We start from the raw sequence: 13923 nt of genomic DNA on the forward strand, positions 1-13923 counted from the left end.
TCCTGTGCACCCGAGGGCAATGGGAGTATTCATTTTTCTCTTGGTACATAAAGTGTACTCGAGAATTGACTTGCCACATGTACCGAAGTACAGGGAAAAGTATTTTTCTGTGGCCAACGGAACGTACACAGTACGTGCACCGTAGACAGAAAGAATAATCAACAGAGTACATTGACAAATGGTACATCAACAAATAGTGATTGGGTGGTGGAGATGAGTAGTGGAGAATGGATGTAGCGGCACGGTGGAAGTTTGGCAGTCGGTAGTTTGGAAGGCTCTGTAGACAGCAGTGAAGGGGAAGTGATTTTGTTCAAGGCTAAGGTGGACAAGGAGGAAAGAAAGAGGCGTGCCAATAATTTATAGAGGAGATGCTGGAGGTGGGATAGGAGGTACGTGGGGGACCCTGTCCCGGCCCTCTTCTCCTGAATCTCCTTCCTCTTGGCCAAGTTCGTCCAGTTGTCCACAGGGGTGCGTCAGTTCAGAAGGCCGAGTGGGGCAGTCCATGAACATGGGGAGATGGCGGGGGGTGTATATTGGCCGGTCAGCTCTGGAGGGAGGCAGCGGTATGGGTTCAGGTGCGGGATAAGATGGAGAAGCTGGTGGCAGCCCCAGAGCAGATCAATAAAGTATTTGAAGAGTTCTATAAGAAGTTATATAGGTCAGAGTCACCGGGAGAGCAGCGAGAGATGAGGGAGGTCTTTGACAATTTGGAGTATCTAAGGCTGGGTGAGGAGGTTTGAGCAGGCTTGGAAAAGCCAGTAGGGGAACAGGAGGTGAAGGAGGTGGTTGGGAGGATGTAGGCATGGAAGGTGGAGGGTCGTCATGGGTTCCCAGTGGAATGCTATAAGAAATTTAAGGATAAGTTGGTGCCTCTGATGGTGAGAATGTTCGGGGATGGGATAGGCAGGGGTGTCTTGCCCCAGACGATGGGGCAGGCTTCGATTTCACTGCTGCTAAAGAAGGATAAGGACCCTGTGGAGTGTGGGTCCGATAGGCCCATATTCCTAATGAATGTAGATGCCAAGATATTGGATGTATAAGGGAGCTGCTTCAAAGATTTAAGACGTGTCGGGGTATAAATTGAACCGAGGCAAGAGCGAGTATTTCATGGTCTCCCAGCCGGGAGTAGGAGCGGGGGGGCTGCCATTTCATCTGATGCCAACCCACTTTAGGTACTCCGTGGTGTGGGTAGTTCGGTACTGGGGTTGGCTCCAAAGGTATAATTTTGCTATTTTGGTGGGGAGAGTGAAGGCTGATTTGGCAAGGTGGGACAACCTCCCTCTGTCCTTGGTGGGTCGGGTGCAGGCAGTTAAAATGAATGTGTTACCGTGACTTTTGTTCCTATTCCAATGCCTGCCGGTGTTTTTACCAAAATCATTCTTCAAGGCGGTGGACAAATTGATCTCCTTTTTTATTTGCGTGGGGGGGGGGGGGGCAGGGGCAGGGTTTGGAGGGTGCTCTTGCAGACAGGGTGACAGGTGGGGGGGCTGGGCCTCCCAAATGTGCTGTCCTACTCTTGGGTGGCTAATGTGGAGAAAGAGCGAGGCTGGGCCAAGGAGGGGTTGCGGGCGCTGACAACGCGCCACTTCCGATGGCACCAGGAAAGTACTGGGTGAGTCCGGTGGTGGTGGCCACTTTGAAGATCTGGAGACAGTTTAGGCAGTACTTTAAGCTGGGGGCTGGGTCAGGGAGGATGCTGATCAGGGGGAATCATAGGTTCGAGCTGGGGAGGATGCATGCGAGGTTTCGGAGATGGGATGAGAGGGGGATCAAGGAAATGAAGGACTTGTACTGAGAGGACGATTTGCAAGCTTGGAGGAGAAGTACGGATCGGCACTGGGTGAAGGGTTTAGGTACCTGTAGGTTCGAGATTTTGCAAGGAAGGTTTTCCCTATCTTCCCGACAGCTCCAGCCTCCTTGTGGCTGGAGGTGGTGCTGTCATTGGGAGGGTTGGAGAGGGGGGCTGTTTCGGCGATCAATGGGATGATACTGGAGTAGGACAGGGCGTCTATCGAGGGGATTAAGATGAAGTGGGAGGAGGAGCTGGGGAGGATGGAAGTGGAACTGTGGGGTGATGTGCTGCAGAGGGTAAATGCCTCAACCTCGTGTGTGAGGCTGGGGATGACAAAATCAATGATGAGCCGACTGTTTGAGGGAGTGGAGGATGTCTGTGAGCGATGTGGGAGGGGTCCTGCAAACCACATTCACATGTTTTGGGCCTGCCCAAAGTTGGAACGCTTTTGGCAGGAGGTATTTAGCACAATCTTGGGGGTCTTGCATACGGATGTGGAGCCCGGTCCCCTAGAAGCCATATTTGGGGAGTCGAACTGGCCCGAGTTGCAGGTGGGAGTGGGGGCAGATGTTTTAGACTTCACCTCGCTGAGGTGGGTCGTGTTGGGGTGGAGGTCAGCTTCTCAGCCCTGTGCCTTGGTGTGGACGGGGGACCTGCTGGAGTTTCTGACCCTGGAGAAGGTGATGTTTGAGCTGAGGGGGGAGAAGGAGGGGTTCTACAATTCTTGGGGTTTGTTTATTGTGCCCATTCGGGGGTTGGTTGCCGTTGAATTGGGAGGGGGAAGGAGCGGAGTAGGGCGGGGGGGGGGGGGGGGGCTGTTTTCTTTTTTGTTTTATATCGTTGGGGTACTTTTGTTTATGTTTTTTGTATGGTGAAAATATGGTGAATAAAAATCTTTTTTTTAACAATTAAATGAGGAGCAATTGGAATATCGCTACCTTCCTTGCCCCTTCAGATAAGATTAACAACAACCTTCCCGCCAAACCCAAACGTTTTGTTTTAGTCACACTTTGTAAACCATCTGAAGTAACCTGTTCCACACTCAGGAAAATGTTTTTGCAACTCCCTATTTAAACTTCAAAACCTGAAAGAAAGCAAACGTTCCACCCACGTTTCTGCCTTTAAATTCATCAATATCAAACCAAACAAGGAAATGTACTTTAAAAACCTGGAAAAGAGCCCCCAATTTTATTATGATCCCAGATCCCTACAGTGGCTAGGATACTGAATTCTCTGATTCACATGGTGCTGTGTGACAGTGTTGTCTCTGATTCGCATGGTGCTGTGTGACAGTGTTGTCTCTGATTCGCATGGTGCTGTGTGACAGTGTTGTCTCTGATTCACATGGTGCTGTGTGACAGTGTTGTCTCTGATTCACATGGTGCTGTGTGACAGTGTTGTCTCTGATTCTCATGGTGCTGTGTGACAGTGTTGTCTCTGATTCTCATAGTGCTGGGTGACAGTGTTGTCTCTGATTCTAACGGTGCTGTGTGACAGTGTTGTCTCTGATCTCATGGTGCTGTGTGACAGTGTTGTCTCTGATTCACATGGTGCTGTGTGACAGTGTTGTCTCTGATTCGCATGGTGCTGTGTGACAGTGTTGTCTCTGATTCACATGGTGCTGTGTGACAGTGTTGTCTCTGATTCACATGGTGCTGTGTGACAGTGTTGTCTCTGATTCTCATGGTGCTGTGTGACAGTGTTGTCTCTGATTCACATGGTGCTGAGTCACAGTGTTGTCTCTGATTCACATGGTGCTGTGTGACAGTGTTGTCTCTGATTCACATGGTGCTGTGTGACAGTGTTGTCTCTGATTCACATGGTGCTGTGTGACAGTGTTGTCTCTGATTGTCATGGTGCTGGGTGGCAGTGTTGTCTATGATTCACATGGTGCTGTGTGACAGTGTTGTCGCTGATTCTCATGGTGCTGTGTGACAGTGTTGTCTCTGATCTCATGATGCTGTGTGACAGTGTTGTCTCTGATTTTCATGGTGCTGTGTGGCAGTGTTGTTCCTGATTCTCATGGTGCTGTGTGACAGTTGTCTCTGATTCATATGGTGCTGTATGACAGTGTTGTCTCTGATTCTCATAGTGCTGTGTCATAGAGTTGTGTCTGATTCACATGTTGCAGTGTGACAGTGTTGTCTCGATGCTCATGGTGCTGTGTGACAGTGTTGTCTCTGAATCACATGGTGCTGTGTGACAGTGTTGTCTCAGATTCACATGGTGCTGTGTGACAGTGTTGTCTCTGATTCACATGGTGCTGTGTGACAGTGTTGTCTTTGATTCTCATGCTGCTGTGTGACAGTGTTGTCTTTGATTTCTATCATGCTGTGTGACAGTGCTGTCTCTGGTTCTTGTGATGCTGTGTGACTGTGTTGCTCTGATTCCCTTGTTGCGGTGTGACAGTATTGTCTGGGATTTACATGGTGCTGTGTGACAGTGTTAACCTGATTCTTATGGTGCTATGTGACAGTGTTTTCCCTGAGTCTCATGGTGCTGTGTGACAGTGTTGTCTCTGATTCACATGGTGCTGTGTGACAGTGTTGTCTCTGATTCACATGGTGCTTTGTGACAGTGTTGTCCCTGATCTCATGGTGCTGTGTGACAGTGTTGTCTCTGATTCACATGGTGCTGTGTGACAGTGTTGTCCCTGATCTCATGGTGCTGTGTGACAGTGTTGTCTCTGATACACATGGTGCTGTGTGACAGTGTTGTCGCTGACTCTCATGGTGCTGTGTGACAGTGTTGTCTATGATTCACATGGTGCTGTGTGACAGTGTTGTCTCTGATTGTCATGTTGCTCTGTGACAATGTTGTCTCTGATTCACATGGTGCTGTGTGACAGTGTTGTCCCTGGCTCTCATGTTGCTGTGTGACAGTTTTGTCTCTGATTGACATGGTGCTGTGTGACAGTGTTGTGTCAGATTCACATGTTGCTGTGTGACAGTGTTGTCTCGATGCTCATGGTGCTGTGTGACAGTGTTGTCTCTGATTCACATGGTGCTGTGTGACAGTGTTGTCTCTGATTCTCATGGTGCTGTGTGACAGTGTTGTCTCTGATTCTCATGTTGCTGTGTGACAGTGTTTTCTCTGATTCACATGGTGCTGTGAGACAGTGTTGTCTCTGATTCACATGGTGCTGTGTGAGAGTGTTGTCGCTGACTCTCATGGTGCAGTGTGACAGTGATGTCTCTGACTCACATGGTGCTGTGTGACAGTGATGTCTCTGATTCTCATGGTGCTGTGTGACAGTGTTGTCTCTGATTCACATGGTGCTGTGTGACAGTGTTGTCTCTGATTCACATGGTGCTGTGTGACAGTGTTGTCGCTGACTCTCATGGTGCTGTGTGACAGTGTTGTCTAGGATTCACATGGTGCTGTGTCACAGAGTTGTCTCTGATTCTCATGGTGCTGTGTGACAGTGTTGTCCCTGATACACATGGTGCTGTGTGACAGTGTTGTCTCTGATTCTCATGGTGCTGTGTGGAAGTGTTGTTCCTGATTCTCATGGTGCTGTGTGACAGTGTTGTCTCTGATCTCATGATGCTGTGTGACAGTTGTCCCTGATTCACATGGTGCTGTGTGACAGTGTTGTCTCGATGCTCATGGTGCTGTGTGACAGTGTTGTCTCTGATTCACATGGTGCTGTGTGACAGTGTTGTCTCTGATTCACATGGTGCTGTGTGACAGTGTTGTCCCTGATCTCATGGTGCTGTGAGACAGTGTTGTCTCTGATTCACATGGTGCTGTGTCACAGAGTTGTGTCTGATTCACATGTTGCTGTGTGACAGTGTTGTGTCGATGCTCATGGTCCTCTGTGACAGTGTTGTCTCTGATTTACATGGTGCTGTGTGACAGTGTTGTCTCTGATTCACATGGTGCTGTGTAACAGTGTTGTTTCTGATTCACATGGTGCTGTGTCACAGAGGTGTGTCTGATTCACATGTTGCTGTGTGACAGTGTTGCCTCGATGCTCATCTTGCTGTGTGACAGTGTTGTCTCTGATTCTCATGGTGCAGTCTGACAGTGTTGGCTTTGATTCTAATGCTGCTGTGTGACAGTGTTGTCTCTGATTTCTATCATGCTGTGTGACAGTGCTGTCTCTGGTTCTTGTGATGCTGTGTGATGAGTTGCTCTGATTCCTTTGTTGCGGTGTGACAGTATTGTCTGGGATTTACATGGTGCTGTGTGACAGTGTTATCTCTGATTGTCATGGTGCTGTGTGACAGTGTTGTCCCTGATCTCATGGTGCTGTGGAACAGTGTTGTCCCTGATCTCATGGTGCTGTGTGACAGTGTTGTCCCTGATCTCATGCTGCTGTGTAACAGTGTTGTCCCTGATCTCATGGTGCTGTGTGTCAGTGTTGTCTCTGATTCTCATGGTGCTGTGTGGAAGTGTTGTTCCGGATTCTCATTGTGCTGTGTGACAGTGTTGTCTCTGATCTCATGATGCTGTGTGACAGTTGTCTCTGATTCACATGGTGCTGTGTGACAGTGTTGTCTCTGATCTCATGGTGCTGTGTGACAGTTGTCTCTGATTCACATGGTGATGTGTGACAGTGTTGTATCTGATCCACATGGTGCTGTGTCACAGAGTTGTGTCTGATTCACATGGTGATGTGTGACAGTGTTGTATCTGATCCACATGGTGCTGTGTGACAGTGTTGTCTCTGCTTCACATGGTGCTGTGTGACAGTGTTGTCTCTGATTCACATGGTGCTGTGTGACAGTGTTGTCTCTGAATCACATGATGCTGTGTCACAGAGTTGTGTCTGATTCACATGTTGCTGTGTGACAGTGTTGCCTCGATGCTCATCTTGCTGTGTGATGGTGTTGTCTCTGATTCGCATGGTGCAGTCTGACAGTGTTGGCTTTGATTCTCATGCTGCTGTGTGACAGTGTTGTCTCTGATTTCTATCATGCTGTGTGACAGTGCTGTCTCTGGTTCTTGTGATGCTGTGTGATGTGTTGCTCTGATTCCTTTGTTGCGGTGTGACAGTATTGTCTGGGATTTACATGGTGCTGTGTGACAGTGTTAACCTGATTCTTATGGTGCTGTGTGACATTGTTTTCCCTGAGTCTCATGGTGCTGTGTGACAGTGTTGTCTCTGATCTCATGGTGCTGTGTGACAGTGTTGTCTTTGATTCTCATGGTGCTGTGTAACAATGTTCCTGTTTCACATGGTGCTGTGTGACAGTGCTGTCTCTGATTCACATGGTGCCGTGTGACACTGTTGTCTCTGATTCTCATGGAGCTGTGTGACACTGTTGTCCCTGATCTCATGGTGCTGTGTGACAGTGTTGTCTCTGATTCACATGGTGCTGTGTTACAGTGTTGTCCCTGATCTCATGGTGCTGTGGAACAGTGTTGTCCCTGATCTCATGGTGCTGTGGAACAGTGTTGTCCCTGATCTCATGGTGCTGTGTGACAGTGTTGTCTCTGATTCACATGGTGCTGTGTGACAGTGCTGTCTCTGGTTCTTGTGATGCTGTGTGACTGTGTTGCTCTGATTCCCTTGTTGCGGTGTGACAGTATTGTCTGGGATTTACATGGTGCTGTGTGACAGTGTTAACCTGATTCTTATGGTGCTATGTGACAGTGTTTTCCCTGAGTCTCATGGTGCTGTGTGACAGTGTTGTCTCTGATTCACATGGTGCTGTGTGACAGTGTTGTCCCTGGCTCTCATGTTGCTGTGTGACAGTTTTGTCTCTGATTGACATGGTGCTGTGTGACAGTGTTGTGTCAGATTCACATGTTGCTGTGTGACAGTGTTGTCTCGATGCTCATGGTGCTGTGTGACAGTGTTGTCTCTGATTCACATGGTGCTGTGTGACAGTGTTGTCTCTGATTCACATGGTGCTGTGTGACAGTGATGTCTCTGATTCACATGGTGCTGTGTGACAGTGTTGTCTCTGATTCTCATGGTGCTGTGTGACAGTGTTGTCTCTGATTCTCATGTTGCTGTGTGACAGTGTTTTCTCTGATTCACATGGTGCTGTGAGACAGTGTTGTCTCTGATTCACATGGTGCTGTGTGACAGTGTTGTCGCTGACTCTCATGGTGCTGTGTGACAGTGTTGTCTCTGAATCACATGGTGCTGTGTGACAGTGATGTCTCTGATTCTCATGGTGCTGTGTGACAGTGTTGTCTCTGATTCACATGGTGCTGTGTGACAGTGTTGTCTCTGATTCACATGGTGCTGTGTGACAGTGTTGTCGCTGACTCTCATGGTGCTGTGTGACAGTGTTGTCTAGGATTCACATGGTGCTGTGTCACAGAGTTGTCTCTGATTCTCATGGTGCTGTGTGACAGTGTTGTCCCTGATACACATGGTGCTGTGTGACAGTGTTGTCTCTGATTCTCATGGTGCTGTGTGGAAGTGTTGTTCCTGATTCTCATGGTGATGTGTGACAGTGTTGTCTCTGATCTCATGATGCTGTGTGACAGTTGTCTCTGATTCACATGGTGCTGTGTCACAGAGTTGTCTCTGATTCTCATGGTGCTGTGTGACTGTGTTGTCCCTGATTCACATGGTGCTGTGTGACAGTGTTGTCTCTGATTCTCATGGTGCTGTGTGGAAGTGTTGTTCCTGATTCTCATGGTGCTGTGTGACAGTGTTGTCTCTGATCTCATGATGCTGTGTGACAGTTGTCTCTGATTCACATGGTGCTGTGTGACATTGTTTTCCCTGAGTCTCATGGTGCTGTGTGACAGTGTTGTCTCTGATCTCATGGTGCTGTGTGACAGTGTTGTCTTTGATTCTCATGGTGCTGTGTAACAATGTTCCTGTTTCACATGGTGCTGTGTGACAGTGCTGTCTCTGATTCACATGGTGCTGTGTGACACTGTTGTCTCTGATTCTCATGGAGCTGTGTGACACTGTTGTCCCTGATCTCATGGTGCTGTGTGACAGTGTTGTCTCTGATTCACATGGTGCTGTGTTACAGTGTTGTCCCTGATCTCATGGTGCTGTGGAACAGTGTTGTCCCTGATCTCATGGTGCTGTGGAACAGTGTTGTCCCTGATCTCATGGTGCTGTGTGACAGTGTTGTCTCTGATTCACATGGTGCTGTGTGACAGTGCTGTCTCTGGTTCTTGTGATGCTGTGTGACTGTGTTGCTCTGATTCCCTTGTTGCGGTGTGACAGTATTGTCTGGGATTTACATGGTGCTGTGTGACAGTGTTAACCTGATTCTTATGGTGCTATGTGACAGTGTTTTCCCTGAGTCTCATGGTGCTGTGTGACAGTGTTGTCTCTGATTCACATGGTGCTGTGTGACAGTGTTGTCTCTGATTCACATGGTGCTGTGTGACAGTGTTGTCCCTGATCTCATGGTGCTTTGTGACAGTGTTGTCTCTGATTCACATGGTGCTGTGTGACAGTGTTGTCCCTGATCTCATGGTGCTGTGTGACAGTGTTGTCTCTGATACACATGGTGCTGTGTGACAGTGTTGTCGCTGACTCTCATGGTGCTGTGTGACAGTGTTGTCTATGATTCACAGGGTGCTGTGTGACAATGTTGTCTCTGATTCACATGGTGCTGTGTGACAGTGTTGTCCCTGGCTCTCATGTTGCTGTGTGACAGTTTTGTCTCTGATTGACATGGTGCTGTGTGACAGTGTTGTGTCAGATTCACATGTTGCTGTGTGACAGTGTTGTCTCGATGCTCATGGTGCTGTGTGACAGTGTTGTCTCTGATTCACATGGTGCTGTGTGACAGTGTTGTCTCTGATTCACATGGTGCTGTGTGACAGTGATGTCTCTGATTCACATGGTGCTGTGTGACAGTGTTGTCTCTGATTCTCATGGTGCTGTGTGACAGTGTTGTCTCTGATTCTCATGTTGCTGTGTGACAGTGTTTTCTCTGATTCACATGGTGCTGTGAGACAGTGTTGTCTCTGATTCACATGGTGCTGTGTGACAGTGTTGTCGCTGACTCTCATGGTGCTGTGTGACAGTGTTGTCTCTGAATCACATGGTGCTGTGTGACAGTGATGTCTCTGATTCTCATGGTGCTGTGTGACAGTGTTGTCTCTGATTCACATGGTGCTGTGTGACAGTGTTGTCTCTGATTCACATGGTGCTGTGTGACAGTGTTGTCGCTGACTCTCATGGTGCTGTGTGACAGTGTTGTCTAGGATTCACATGGTGCTGTGTCACAGAGTTGTCTCTGATTCTCATGGTGCTGTGTGACAGTGTTGTCCCTGATACACATGGTGCTGTGTGACAGTGTTGTCTCTGATTCTCATGGTGCTGTGTGGAAGTGTTGTTCCTGATTCTCATGGTGATGTGTGACAGTGTTGTCTCTGATCTCATGATGCTGTGTGACAGTTGTCTCTGATTCACATGGTGCTGTGTCACAGAGTTGTCTCTGATTCTCATGGTGCTGTGTGACTGTGTTGTCCCTGATTCACATGGTGCTGTGTGACAGTGTTGTCTCTGATTCTCATGGTGCTGTGTGGAAGTGTTGTTCCTGATTCTCATGGTGCTGTGTGACAGTGTTGTCTCTGATCTCATGATGCTGTGTGACAGTTGTCTCTGATTCACATGGTGCTGTGTGACAGTGTTGTCGCTGATTCTCATGGTGCTGTGTGACAGTGTTGTCTCTGATTCTCATGGTGCAGTCTGACAGTGTTGGCTTTGATTCACATGGTGCTGTGTGACAGTGCTGTCTCTGGTTCTTGTGATGCTGTGTGACTGTGTTGCTCTGATTCCCTTGTTGCGGTGTGACAGTATTGTCTGGGATTTACATGGTGCTGTGTGACAGTGTTAACCTGATTCTTATGGTGCTATGTGACAGTGTTTTCCCTGAGTCTCATGGTGCTGTGTGACAGTGTTGTCTCTGATTCACATGGTGCTTTGTGACAGTGTTGTCTCTGATTCACCTGGTGCTGTGTGACAGTGTTGTCCCTGATCTCATGGTGCTTTGTGACAGTGTTGTCTCTGATTCACATGGTGCTGTGTGACAGTGTTGTCCCTGATCTCATGGTGCTGTGTGACAGTGTTGTCTCTGATACACATGGTGCTGTGTGACAGTGTTGTCGCTGACTCTCATGGTGCTGTGTGACAGTGTTGTCTATGATTCACAGGGTGCTGTGTGACAATGTTGTCTCTGATTCACATGGTGCTGTGTGACAGTGTTGTCCCTGGCTCTCATGTTGCTGTGTGACAGTTTTGTCTCTGATTGACATGGTGCTGTGTGACAGTGTTGTGTCAGATTCACATGTTGCTGTGTGACAGTGTTGTCTCGATGCTCATGGTGCTGTGTGACAGTGTTGTCTCTGATTCACATGGTGCTGTGTGACAGTGTTGTCTCTGATTCACATGGTGCTGTGTGACAGTGATGTCTCTGATTCACATGGTGCTGTGTGACAGTGTTGTGTCTGATTCTCATGGTGCTGTGTGACAGTGTTGTCTCTGATTCTCATGTTGCTATGTGACAGTGTTTTCTCTGATTCACATGGTGCTGTGAGACAGTGTTGTCTCTGATTCACATGGTGCTGTGTGACAGTGTTGTCGCTGACTCTCATGGTGCTGTGTGACAGTGTTGTCTCTGATTCACATGGTGCTGTGTGACAGTGTTGTCTCTGATTCACATGGTGCTGTGTGACAGTGTTGTCGCTGACTCTCATGGTGCTGTGTGACAGTGTTGTCTAGGATTCACATGGTGCTGTGTCACAGAGTTGTCTCTGATTCTCATGGTGCTGTGTGACAGTGTTGTCCCTGATACACATGGTGCTGTGTGACAGTGTTGTCTCTGATTCTCATGGTGCTGTGTGGAAGTGTTGTTCCTGATTCTCATGGTGATGTGTGACAGTGTTGTCTCTGATCTCATGATGCTGTGTGACAGTTGTCTCTGATTCACATGGTGCTGTGTCACAGAGTTGTCTCTGATTCTCATGGTGCTGTGTGACTGTGTTGTCCCTGATTCACATGGTGCTGTGTGACAGTGTTGTCTCTGATTCTCATGGTGCTGTGTGGAAGTGTTGTTCCTGATTCTCATTGTGCTGTGTGACAGTGTTGTCTCTGATCTCATGATGCTGTGTGACAGTTGTCTCTGATTCACATGGTGCTGTGTGACAGTGTTGTCGCTGATTCTCATGGTGCTGTGTGACAGTGTTGTCTCTGATTCTAATGGTGCAGTCTGACAGTGTTGGCTTTGATTCTCATGCTGCTGTGTGACAGTGTTGTCTCTGATTTCTATCATGCTGTGTGACAGTGCTGTCTCTGGTTCTTGTGATGCTGTGTGACTGTGTTGCTCTGATTCCTTTGTTGCGGTATGACAGTATTGTCTGGGATTTACATGGTGCTGTGTGACAGTGTTAACCTGATTCTTATGGTGCTATGTGACAGTGTTTTCCCTGAGTCTCATGGTGCTGTGTGACAGTGTTGTCTCTGATTCACATGGTGCTGTGTGACAGTGTTGTCTCTGATTCACATGGTGCTGTGTGACAGTGTTGTCCCTGATCTCATGGTGCTTTGTGACAGTGTTGTCTCTGATTCACATGGTGCTGTGTGACAGTGTTGTCCCTGATCTCATGGTGCTGTGTGACAGTGTTGTCTCTGATACACATGGTGCTGTGTGACAGTGTTGTCGCTGACTCTCATGGTGCTGTGTGACAGTGTTGTCTATGATTCACAGGGTGCTGTGTGACAATGTTGTCTCTGATTCACATGGTGCTGTGTGACAGTGTTGTCCCTGGCTCTCATGTTGCTGTGTGACAGTTTTGTCTCTGATTGACATGGTGCTGTGTGACAGTGTTGTGTCAGATTCACATGTTGCTGTGTGACAGTGTTGTCTCGATGCTCATGGTGCTGTGTGACAGTGTTGTCTCTGATTCACATGGTGCTGTGTGACAGTGTTGTCTCTGATTCACATGGTGCTGTGTGACAGTGATGTCTCTGATTCACATGGTGCCGTGTGACAGTGTTGTCTCTGATTCTCATGGTGCTGTGTGACAGTGTTGTCTCTGATTCTCATGTTGCTGTGTGACAGTGTTTTCTCTGATTCACATGGTGCTGTGAGACAGTGTTGTCTCTGATTCACATGGTGCTGTGTGACAGTGTTGTCGCTGACTCTCATGGTGCTGTGTGACAGTGTTGTCTCTGATTCACATGGTGCTGTGTGACAGTGATGTCTCTGATTCTCATGGTGCTGTGTGACAGTGTTGTCTCTGATTCACATGGTGCTGTGTGACAGTGTTGTCTCTGATTCACATGGTGCTGTGTGACAGTGTTGTCGCTGACTCTCATGGTGCTGTGTGACAGTGTTGTCTAGGATTCACATGGTGCTGTGTCACAGAGTTGTCTCTGATTCTCATGGTGCTGTGTGACTGTGTTGTCCCTGATTCACATGGTGCTGTGTGACAGTGTTGTCTCTGATTCTCATGGTGCTGTGTGGAAGTGTTGTTCCTGATTCTCATGGTGCTGTGTGACAGTGTTGTCTCTGATCTCATGATGCTGTGTGACAGTTGTCTCTGATTCACATGGTGCTGTGTGACAGTGTTGTCGCTGATTCTCATGGTGCTGTGTGACAGTGTTGTCTCTGATTCTCATGGTGCAGTCTGACAGTGTTGGCTTTGATTCTCATGCTGCTGTGTGACAGTGTTGTCTCTGATTTCTATCATGCTGTGTGACAGTGCTGTCTCTGGATCTTGTGATGCTGTGTGACTGTGTTGCTCTGATTCCTTTGTTGCGGTATGACAGTATTGTCTGGGATTTACATGGTGCTGTGTGACAGTGTTAACCTGATTCTTATGGTACTGTGTGACAGTGTTTTCCCTGAGTCTCATGGTGCTGTGTGACAGTGTTGTCTCTGATCTCATGGTGCTGTGTGACAGTGTTGTCCCTGATTCACATGGTGCTGTGTGACAGTGTTGTCCCTGATCTCATGCTGCTGTGGAACAGTGTTGTCTCTGATTCACATGGTGCTGTGTGACAGTGTTGTCCCTGATCTCATGCTGCTGTGGAACAGTGTTGTCCCTGATCTCATTGTGCTGTGTGACAGTGTTGTCTCTGATCTCATGATGCTGTGTGACAGTTGTCTCTGATTCACATGGTGCTGTGTGACAGTGTTGTCTCTGATCTCATGGTGCTGTGTGACAGTTGTCTCTGATTCACATGGTGA

At 48.1% G+C, this 13923-nt stretch overlaps 1 protein-coding gene across 1 annotated transcript in view; it reads left to right on the top strand.

The window, feature by feature from the left end:
• Window positions 1-13923, top strand: part of LOC140426644 (LIM homeobox transcription factor 1-alpha-like) — a 1145411-nt gene that overhangs the window by 105802 nt on the left and 1025686 nt on the right. The gene's annotated exons all lie outside the window — the stretch shown is intronic.

This window comes from Scyliorhinus torazame, chromosome 7 (genome assembly GCF_047496885.1).
Source record: "Scyliorhinus torazame isolate Kashiwa2021f chromosome 7, sScyTor2.1, whole genome shotgun sequence".
Taxonomy (NCBI): Eukaryota; Metazoa; Chordata; class Chondrichthyes; order Carcharhiniformes; family Scyliorhinidae; genus Scyliorhinus; species Scyliorhinus torazame.